Raw genomic sequence first — 9,332 nt, 5'->3', positions numbered from 1 at the left:
AAGAGTCATGAACAAGAATGTTAATAGCACTGTTTGTAATACCAAAAACTGGAAACAACCCAAATGCTCATTAATGGAAGAGGATGGTTTAATAAAATGTTTTATATTTTATAATATACATGGTATATGTTTAAACCACAAAATATTATAGAGCAATGAAAATTAAGCAGCTATAGAGAACAATATGAAACAAACTTATGAAAGAAGCTAAAAAGAAGAGGAGACTATATGCATAATGATATTTTTAAAAGTTAAACACTAAGCCAAACCAAAGATTATAAAACGTGTTTTTGTTTTTAAGCAAGGGAATGTCAAAAATTAAGATAGTGATTATCTGATGGGGAGGCAGAAGAATATGGTAGTGGTGGAATACAGTGGTAGGTAGCAGTTGTTAGTATTTCAGGTCTTCATCTTGGTCAGTCTTCAATATGTTAAGAACAAGTAATATACCCCCCAACCCCCTTGAGTCTTCACTTTTCTCCTTTTCCAGCTTAAATTACCATATCCATCATAATCACTCACATATATCCTCAGCTCCCTGCTGCTCTCTTGCTTCTTTGTACAAACCTGTTAAACCCCCCACCCAGCCTCTGTTCAATCCATCTCTGCATCCAAACAGCCATGCTAACTTGTCTCACTACCATGAAGTGAACCATTACTAAAGTTCTTTAGTCTGGTGGTTCTCAAACTTCAGCACATATCAGAACCACTTGAAGGACTTGTACATGGGCCTCAGCGCCTAATTTCTGATTCAGTAGGTCTGGAGTTGGGGCTGCGAATTTGCATTTCTAGTAAGTTCCCAGGTACTTCTGATGCTTCTGATCTGGGTATAAAACAAGTCTCAATGAATTTTAAAAAGATTAAATTTTTTTAAAAAAATCACTTTGATATCAATATCTACAATCCAAGCACAGTTTCACAATTATAACACGTTTATGTGGAAATTGTTTTCTTGTAGCAGCTTTTGCTTGTTAAAGTAATAAAAATGACAAGAATGTGCATTTCAGCATGCTGATTATTAAGTCATAAGGAGGCAAAGCTATTCACATAGTAAGGAAAAGTCCAGGAAATAGGCAAAACTTCCCTTATTACCTAGTCACTATATGTGATCTGCTTGAAAAGTACATAAATAGTTACATATTATTCTTGCTAAAGTCAGCAAGGGAGTTAAAGTCATAAAGGGAATAATCAGACTAATGTACTAATGTTTTTAGTAATTGTAAACTCTAAAAACGTTTCTTTTGTGAAGCAGTCAGTGCCAAAAGAAATGTACAGTAACACTTCATTCAGCAGCATTTGAAGTAGTTCACAATATATGGATCTGCTTATAGCTAAAGTTTAGTTTAATCTTATGCAATCAACTTAAAAATTAAACAAAGCAAGAATTGCATTTAATCATAATTTTCCTTGAAAATTACTTAATTTACTCATGAAAGTACAGCCAATTTTGACTGGCTTCTTATCAGAATGTAGGAAGTTTGAAAAGTTCATTTTCTCACAATGTGTAACCAACTATAGGCACACATTTGCTTTTTGTGTCTTCCAACCACAAATTTAATATATTTTTTATTAGCTCATCACATTATGAGATACTGGATCATTTGATGCCATGGCTTGACATTTTTCCTTTTTAAAATTTATTTTTACTGAGATATAATTGACATAACATTGTGTAAGTTTAACATGTACAATGTTTTGATATTTATATATTGCAATATGATTACCACTGTAGCACTAGCAAATACCTCGCACTTAACAAATGCCTTTGAGGGCCATCTGTGTTGTTCCAAATGGCAGGATTTCCTTCTTTCTCGTGGCTAATACTCCACTGTATATATGTAGATATACATACACACTACAACTTCATTCATCCATTGACGGACATTTAAGATTATTTTCGTATCTTGACCATTGTGAGTAATGTTGCAATAAACAAGGGGTGCATATATCTCTTTGATATCCTGTTTTCATTTCCATTGGACATAAACTTAAGTGACAAAAATCCAATAATCTAATTGGCTTTATCAGTTCATGAATCAGGCAGCATTCTCTCAAGTAGAGGGGAGCAACAAAGGGCTACAGAAAAGGAGAGGATTTTAAAGTCAGGACAAGAAAGTCCTAAACAGAAAAAAAAAAGGATTATTTTGGGTAAGGTCCCCTTCCTTTGGGGACAGTCAGATCTTATTCAGTGGATTACCTCATCTTCTTTTGGCAGATGGAGAGGGCCCCTGTGACAGATCAGCTTATTGGTGCTGACCAGAAAATTCCTGACTACGTGATTAAGACTGCATTTCTGAAGCAGGTTGCAACTGCAATTAGGGTTGGTATTAAGCTCCAGTTTGGTGACATGGCCTAGCATTAAGCATCTCCATTTGGGGCCTATGTTTTTCTTTTCAACAGTACCCAGGAATGGAATTGTTAGATCATATGGTATTTCTATTTTTAATTTTTTGAGAAACTTCCACACTCCCATAATGGCTGAGCCAATTTCCATCCCCACCAACAGTGCACAAGGACTCCGTTTTCTCCACATCCTTGCCAACATTTATCTCTTGTCTTGATGATAGCCATTCTAGGTGTGAGTGATATCTCATTGTGGTTTTGATATGCATTTCCCTGATTAGTGATGTTGAGCATCTTTTCACATGTCTGTTGGCCATGTTTATCTTTAGAAAAATGTCTATTTGGTTACTCTGCCCATTTTTAATTGAATATCTAAAACATGGTTTATATATAAATATATCTAATGTATATATTAGATATAAATCTAATACCTACCATATATCTAATATATGGTTTGCAAATATTTCCTCTCATTCTGTAGGTTACCTTTTTATTTCTTTTGCTGCACAGAAACTTTAGTCTGACATAGGCCCACTTGTTGATTTTTGCTTTTGTTGCTTGTGCTTTGGTGTCATATCTAAAAAATAATTGCCCAGAGACCAATGTCAAGGAGCTTCTTCCCTATATTTTCTTCTAGAAGTTTTGCAGTATCAGATCTTATGTTTTTAGTCTTTAATCCATTTTGAGTCAATTTTTGTGAGTGGTGTAGGGTAAGGGTCCAATTTCACTTTTCTGCATGCTGTTGTCTAGTTTTCTTAATACCACTTATTGAAGAGGCTTTCCCTATTGAGTGTTCTCGGCTTCCTTGTCAAATATTAGTTGAACACAAGTGCAGAGAGAGGTTTATTTCTGCACTCTCCATTCTGTTCCATTGGTCTTTGTGGTGTTTGTTTGCTTTTCATGCTAGTACCATACTATTTTAATTACTACAGGTTTGTAGGAGTATACAGTTGACCCTTGAACAACACCGATTTGAACTGTGTGGGTCCACTTAATATGCAGATTTTTTTCAATAAACAGAACAGTACTATAAATGTATTTTATGATTTTCTTAACATTTTCTTTTCTCTATTTTATTGTAAAAATACACTATATAATACATACAACATACAAAATATATGTTAATCAACTATTTATGTTATCAGTAAGGCTTCCAGGCAACAGTAAGTTATTAGTAGTTAAGTTTTGGGGAAGTCAAAAATTATGTGTGGATATGTGACAGCATAGGGGTCAGCACTCCTAACCCTGAATGGTTCAAGGGTCAACTACAGTTTGAGATCAAAGTGTGACACCTCTGGTTTTGTTCTTTCTCCAGATTACTTTGGCTTTTTGGGGTCTTTTGTGGTTCCATACAAATTTTAGGATTATTTCTTTTTCTTTTTCTTTTCTTTTTTTTTTTTTTAACGTAGGCTCGACGCCCAGTGTGGGGCTTGAACTCATGACCCTGAGTCACATGCTCTACCAACTGAGCCAACTAGACGCCCCAAGACTGTTATTTCTATTCCTGTGAAATATGCCATTGGAAATTGATAGGGACTGTTGAATCTATAGATGACTTTAGGTAATAGAGATATTTTAACATCAATAATTCTTTCAATCCATGAACACAGGATATCTTTCCATTTGTATATGTCTTCCTCAATTTCGTTCATCAAAGTCTTATAGTTTTCATTGCAAAGATCTTTCACTTCCTTTTTAAATTTGTTCCTAAATATTTTACTGTTCTTGATGCTATTATGAATGGGATGTTCTTCTTTTTTCAGATCTTTCATTATTAATGTATAAGAAATGCAACTGATTTCTGTATGTTGATTTTATATCCTGCAATGTTACTGAATTCATTGATTAGTTCCAACAGTTTTTTGGTTGAGTCTTTAGCATTTTCTTTATATAAGATCCTATTATCTGCAAATAACAATTTTACTTATTCCTTTCCAATTTGAATGCCTTTTTTTTCTTACCTGGTATTTTTCTCATTTTCTCATTCTCATTTTGATCGCTTGCTGATGTTATTGTAGCCCTATTTCTTTATACATGGGAGACAAATACTGTCTCTGTGTCAAATGAGTCAATCTGTCCTCCAGCATTGGAACACATTGCTGTTTTTTAAGTTGAGCATAGGTTTAAGTGATGGGCTTGTATTTAGGAACTGTGTTGTACATTCCCCTCCCCCCCAAAATGTGTGTGTGCATATGTTTATTGATATATAGATATATCTCAAAACCTTAAGTACTAGAATCACTTAGCACAGTGAGATGTACACACTGTGAAAGGCATGCAAAATTGAGACCAGCCAAGGGACCGTAAACTTGTCTTTTATGCTCACTCTGAAAGATAGACTCATTAACAGATAGAATAATATAGATGATAGATAGATAGATAGATAGATAGATAGATAGATAGATAGATAGATGATAGAATAGACTTAAGCAAAATTGGTTATAAAATTTAAATTCTCTCTCTTGTGTGCGTATGCATGCCAAGTAGGTATAGTTACATTTGTGTAAATTAAATACCTGCTTGGCATTTTTAAGGTAATACTAATTTTGTGTGAGTAATTTGTAAAATATCCCTTCTCCCTTCAAACAGTCAACATTGTGTATTTCCTCATCATGAACATACACAAGCAGAAAACCAGAAGTCCAAAATATCAAGATCACCACCTTGGCACCAGGCTTTCTAGGGCAGTTTAAGTGTTCCTACTTTTTAGATCTTGCCTGTTTTTCCCCTTTCTGCTCAGGTCTACTTCACTCACTCATTCATCATCCTGTATTAATCAGGTCTGTCTGACCTGACGCCATTGTCTGCTTGTGACATGACCAAATTCTTCTCCTTTTAGAAGTATAATAGTAATATTTTATAATTTAAATAGTCTCCCATATATGATCTCATTTAATCCTCAGAACCACCCCTATGAAATTGGTAGAATGAAATAAGCTGCCATAGCTCACACAGCTGCTAAGTGGCAGAGCCAGAACTAGAACCCCTTACTTGCCCAAGTGCTTTCTCTATTACACACAAACCTTTTGTTTAAGTTGATTTTAAATTTAGACCAGTCAATAGTCAACTCTCCCCACCCCCACCCAAAATATGATGAAGATAAAGTTAACCTCCCCCTTCCCCAGGAATATTGTGTGAGTGATATTACATACTTCTTATTGCATCACATTAGGAGATCTGTAATCTCAAATTTTGTACAGTCATTGATCTAAGTTTGATCACTTGGTTAAGGTGTTGATCACCAGATCTTTATTTGTAAAGATTTGTTTTGCCTTTGTAACTAACAGGCAATCTGAGATAATACTTGAGATCATTTAAATATTCTATTTCCTAACAAACTTCCAGTGGTTTTATCCTTTCTTTTTTTTTTTTTTTTTTTAAGATTTTATTAATCTATTTGACAGAGACACAGCGAGAGAAGGAACACAAGCAGGGGAAGTGGGAGAGGGAGAAGCAGGCTTCCCGCCTAGCAGGAGCCCGATGTGGGGCTCGATCCCAGGACCCTGGGATCATGACCTGAGCCGAAGGCAGATGCTTAACAACTGAGCCACCCAGGCGCCCCGGTTTTATCCTTTCAATTAATTAGCCTCATCTGAATAAATTATTACGCTGGAAGTTGCAAAAGAATTTTCCAACTCCAGTTTTCCTTCTACATTCATCAACTGCCTTCCTTTTGTTTTTTGTTTGTTTTGTTTTGTTTTGATGCGCTCTCTTTTTTCCACCTTCCCTCTCTGCCCCCTACTTCTTTTTTTTTTTAGTATTACTGTGATGCATGGATTTTTTTTAAATTCTTTGTATTATAACCCATTACTATTATTTTTTTGGTGGATTCTTAAATTGTCTCAAAATCTGATCCCATTTGTCTTTGAATACCTCCTTGATTTCTTGCACTATAAGATGTTCTAGACACACTGTATGGTCCCTGCAAACCTCACATTAGCCTTTTTTTTTTCTTTTTAGTGGAGAAAGGATATTTAGAAACTAAAATCTGATTGTTGTTGTGAAATCATGACTTCTAGACCTTTACAGTTGGTAGAACTAGGAAATAAACCTTTTTAAAAATCATGAGTTCATGCTGATTTAAATAGAGCATCACAGGATTCTTCCCCAACTTACCCTCATTTCATATTTACATCTCTTTCCTGCCACTAAAGACTCTCATTTTCAAGAGTCGGCATTTGGTGATTCAATTTCATACTTGAAAAGCAGTATTTTTTGCTTGCCTAGAAAAACTTGATTGCCAAAGAGATCACTATATTTTGTTTGAAAATATATGAAAGTTTAAATGCCTTCATGCCAATGGAATAAGGTGAATAGACCCGTGGTCCTAAAAAAAAAATCCAGTCTTCACGTGATTGTCGTCACAGTTTCTAATTTCTGTTTTCTTTTCAGCCGTTTATGCAGAAATCATCACACACACAAATTTATTTGTCCTACTGTACAGATTCACATTTTAGATTCTCAATGGAATCCTGTTTAGTATTTTTTACATTTATAGCATTATGCTGAGTTGTAGTATTTGCCTCCTTGTGCTTTTACATTTCAGTGAAGTACTTTTGAGTCTTGGTTTATTTCTTGTGAAATGTGGACATAATAGAACACAATAAAAATAATGAAAAGATGCAAACTAACCAAAACTAATATGCAAATGACATGAAAATACCTTATTGCCTTATCTAAAGCAAATCTGTTCTAGTGTGCATGAAATATTTAAGAATTAATTGTTAACAAAAGAATTGTGTTTCTGTGGAAATAGGAACTACTTTTACCTTTTATAACTTTGAAATTATATTTTAAAAATCAATCCCGTTAATTTTTCTCTGACCACCAAACTGCTTGTAAACCTAGTTGACTTCTAGGGATTTCCAGCAGTCCAAATACTGTAAAAGAGAGGTGTGGCTTTATTTCTCATCCGCAATCCTGGACTCCTCAAATCCAGGGCTCTTTAAGTTAAAGTAAATAAATTACAGTCTGATTTCTAAGGGACCCTTGTGCCTCCTTGGTACATGCTCTTTCTTTACACGCTGATTCTATTGCCTGACTACTCCCTTGGGTTTGTCACAGTCTAATTAGGATGAGTAGAAAATTAAATCATTCAGTACCGTGAGCACTGGTATATTATGAAGTTACCAGAGATTCACAGTGTGGTCCTCAGTTTTGTAGGTTCAGAGATATTTATCGGCTCACAAAATGATTGGACTCTGAATTAGAATATAGGTTCTGCTACTTTGTGTAACAGAGACAGAAAAGAGCAGTGACTCGAGTAAAGGAGAGGTTAGTATGGCTGCACTTACCACAAGGTAAACCTTGTGACTTAGACTCTTTTTAGTTTATTGCTCTGTCCTTTCTAGGTGCCCTAGTCTGCATGGTCCAAGATGGCTCACAGCATATTTCCATTCCAGTCAGTAGAAGGAGGGAAAAGGAAGGGGAACACACCCTTTTCCCTTACTGGGATGACTCAGAAGTCACTTACATCACTTGCACTCCTGTTCCTTTGGCCTAAAACTAGCTGCAAGAATGACACATGATTTTTAGCTGGTACATAGTATATGCATGTGTTCTATTACTTTCTAAGGAGAGAGGGCATACTAGGTGCAGTATCTGTGCAATCTCTGCATAACCACTGTACATTCTTCTTGTTTTTAGATGCTCATGTACCCCAGGGCTCTGTTCTCAGCCCCTTCCCTTTTTTTGTCAATCATGAAATACAATTCATATGTCACTAACTCAGAAATCATATTTCTAGTCCCAAGTCTTCCAGGAAATTTAGGGACATATGTCCAGTTGCCTATGTGACTTTTCCACGTTTACACATGGATGGCCTGGAGACAGATTAAATTTAAGATGGCTAATACAGAGTGTTGACTCCTCCTTCCCACTTTTGCTCTATTATCACTCTAGTTCAGCTGTTACCATCTTGCCCCTAGGCCCCTTCTTAGCATCTGGCCTCTCACCTTTCACTTTGTCTACCTATAGTCTACTGCCCCATACAGCAGAGTTCTCTTTTAAAAAGCAAACCCTCCACTGATTTCTCACCTCTTTCATTATAAAATGTCAACCCTTTTACCCTGGCTGTAAAGGCATGATGTGATCCAAACTAAGTCTCAATCTTGCCTCATTTAACTCTGGCCCTTTCACTCCCCTCCTGCCAAAACGACTTCCTTTTTAGGCTGTAAACATGCTAAGATCTTTCCTACCTTAAGGCCTTTTCCCTAACTGTTCTCTGTTCCTGAAATGCTATTTCTCCTAATTCTTGCGTAGCTATATTTTGATATTTAGATTTCAGCTTAAATGTCACCTCTTCAGATTGATAATTGAAAATGTATCAAAATTGATACTCTGAAAATGTATCAAAAGAATCAAGCATCCATCTGTCTTTCCTGTACCATTCTATATTTCAGGGTAACCAAATAATTGATATGGGGAGAGTTCTTTTTTTGTATAGAAGAGTCATAGCTAATAAATGAAGAAACAAATTCAGTATTAGGAAATTGTCTTTTTGCAACTCCTATTGAAATATGAATCTTAGCAACAATGTATGAACCTAATTTGGAAAAAAAATTATAATTTTGAGACCAAATGAGGAGCCATGAGACTACATATCACATGATAGTTTAGTTGGGTCTGATAACTGTGGCTATGTGGGGCTTTGGGGGGTTGTTTGTTTAAGCAAACTCTACCCCCAACATGAACCCAGAGATCAAGAATCACATGTTCCACTGACTGAACCAGCCAGGCACCTCAAGGTTATATGGTTTTTTGAAATTTCCTATCAGTAGATACTGAACTCTTTATGGATGAAATGATAAGATTTCTGGAATTTGTTTTAAAATACTTTTGCAAAAAAAAAAAAAAAGGCAAGAGAGTAGATAAAATAAGAATTGCATAATGTTACTAATTGACTAAGCTAGGTGATAGGTAGTGGAGGAATATTACAATATTCTCTCTGTTTAGAATATGTTTGAAAATTTTCATAATAAAAAGTTTTT

Source organism: Halichoerus grypus, chromosome 5 (assembly GCF_964656455.1).
Source record: "Halichoerus grypus chromosome 5, mHalGry1.hap1.1, whole genome shotgun sequence".
Classification (NCBI taxonomy): Eukaryota; Metazoa; Chordata; class Mammalia; order Carnivora; family Phocidae; genus Halichoerus; species Halichoerus grypus.
The sequence above is the reverse complement of the archived record's forward strand: the minus strand, read 5'-3'. Positions refer to the sequence as shown.